Source organism: Olea europaea, unplaced genomic scaffold, assembly GCF_002742605.1.
Source record: "Olea europaea var. sylvestris unplaced genomic scaffold, O_europaea_v1 scaffold16545, whole genome shotgun sequence".
Lineage (NCBI taxonomy): Eukaryota > Viridiplantae > Streptophyta > Magnoliopsida > Lamiales > Oleaceae > Olea > Olea europaea.
This window is the reverse complement of record NW_019234206.1, coordinates 1-2,393: the sequence shown is the minus strand read 5'-3', so window position 1 is coordinate 2,393 and position 2,393 is coordinate 1. Positions and strand designations below refer to the sequence as shown.

The following is a 2,393-nucleotide window of genomic DNA, read 5'->3' as shown; positions in this document are numbered from 1 at the left end:
GAACGAACGAATGCGGGTTAATGATGCATTGGCATTTATGAGGTTTCGTTTTCTGCGAAATTTAGTAACTCGCATTAATCAAATCCCAATACATCACCAATCACTTCCAAGTTTACAATAAGGATCGAATTTGATACTTTTTGGATGGTATAAAATATTTAGCATAAAACAAAATATACAGTATAACTTTAATAATATTTGACTGAGTGCTCGGGTTTCATTTATGTCATGAACTTGAATATTTAGTCTTCTAAACCAGATTGAATGAAGTATCAGGTGGAAAACATCGTACCATTTGAGAGAGAAATTAACCTCAAAATGTCTTCTTGCTTGAATCTCTATTCTCTACATCTTTAGGCATAGTTTTTGAGGTATAGACATCATAATTGTTTTCAAGTTTGAGATATCTTTCACAGCAACATCAATTGAGAATGTACTCCAATTCAAAACATCACTGAATGGTTTAGCATAATGGTCCTTGATGAGTATTGGAACACATAAAGAGCCTCTACCATTCTCGGGCTGGCTACTTCCCACCCACCAGGGCAAATGCAATACTTGCTTTTCCGAACCATGCCATAGTAGGACATGTTCTTTGGAAGGTACTCGTGTATCTGGACGTCCGAATCTTTATTCTTCCAATGCTCCATTAGCACCTGCCTAATGTAACCATGAATACCTCCAGCGTAGAAAACTAAACTAGATCGCTTAGATGGAGACGTTCCACCAATCAGCCCGTCCATAGTACCTTGAGGGAGATATTTCGGGCATGGACACATGGGTAACGGGGTTGAATTTTTCGGAGATATTTGCATTACATAGTACTCTAATGGAGTTTTTGTGTAGATATCGAACAGACTTGTCAAAGAAGTCGCATTAAGTTAGAATATATATATACACACACAAACATAAACTTTTTCATGGCAAACAATAATACTAAAAATGAATGACATTGCGCAATTCACTTTTTCAAACACCCCTTTGGTGCATCTTATTAGATAAGCTCCATTTGGTAAGGGAACAACACTACGACTAAACTAACTGCTAAACCAAATAATACAATCCGCTTAATGTTTGAATTTCTTCTGGGTTTTTTCTATTTAACACAAGATGGAACAAACCAACACAAGAAAGCAAGCATGAAGTGATCATGTCCAAGGCTTCGATTCCAATAAGGATACTTTTGAGCGATGAGATTAACATAATCTCCGGCAGTATTTTGCATAGGACCCCATAAGTGGGAGTCGACTACATAAACATAGCTGACTATTGACGGTACACTGAATGGAAGGAAATAACGATTAGCTCTTTCAGGATTTGTGGTACGGAATTTGCTGATCTCTATATGGTGAATGAGAATACCCTCCATTCCTAGAATGCCTTGCATGGAACTGTAATGAAAACAGGGGGTTCTCCTTCCTCATAGATATATATATCTTAAACCATTTTTCCATTTCCAAGTAGCTCCTAAAATCACAAATGGCCGTTGCTTTATTTCAAACCTAGACATCAATTTCCATCTAATGTAAATGCTTCTGCTATAATTAATAATTCTTCTCATGTTCTTTTGCATTAAAATGAAAGGCATCACCCAAGTCATCATCTAATGGTGTCTTGCAGTTTCTAGCCGTGACTAAACTTGTTATATGTAAAAAACAAAAACAAAAAGTTATCTAAATATAATGCTTTCTAAACTACATAGCTTAATTGAATCAATCATTAATTTTACAACCATATTCACAATAAAACAAAACAATCTTAAAGAATCCTCATTGACCAAACTTCGGCTTAATTTCCAATCATTAATACTTTGACTAAAGCTTTCAATGCCTTAAGCACAATTATATTTATCAACATTGAAGAACAGTTAGCAGATTTGTAGTACCCGTGAAAGACATTGGCATTCAAATACAGTAGACCTCGAGGGACATAATCAGGGTCATCTAATGATTCATTTTTCTTTTGAGCTTCTCTTATCGTCGCTGATACAAATCAAGGACCCAAGATCCCAATGATGTTCCAAAAAATAGACAACAACCAAAGGCAACACGAATCATAGATTTGGGCTCAGATACACCTTGTACCTATCTATACAAAGGATTAAACTCACAAAACGCAGTCCCAAAACTCTAGACCCAAACGTAGTCGCTTCAATGGAACGAGAGACTCTCCAAGAAACCAACAGAAAACCCTTCACAACTCAAAATCGAAGAATCACCAAGATTCTACACACACAAATCTTCAGAAAACCAAAGGTTTACTGGTTAAAGGGGGAGTTTCACTAAGAAGAAGAAGAAGAGGCAGAGACACAAAGTCTCGAAGAGAAGAAACCCAGAAGATTCCACAGAAAACTCATGAAGAGGCGCAAGAATATGACTAAAAATTAGGGCCAA

The 2,393-nt window shown here is 36.4% G+C and overlaps 1 pseudogene; it reads right to left on the bottom strand.

The window, feature by feature from the left end:
- Nucleotides 1–93: 93 nt before the first annotated feature.
- Nucleotides 94–2,225, bottom strand: LOC111377421 (annotated as a pseudogene).
- Between the last annotated feature and the right edge of the window lie 168 nt (nucleotides 2,226–2,393).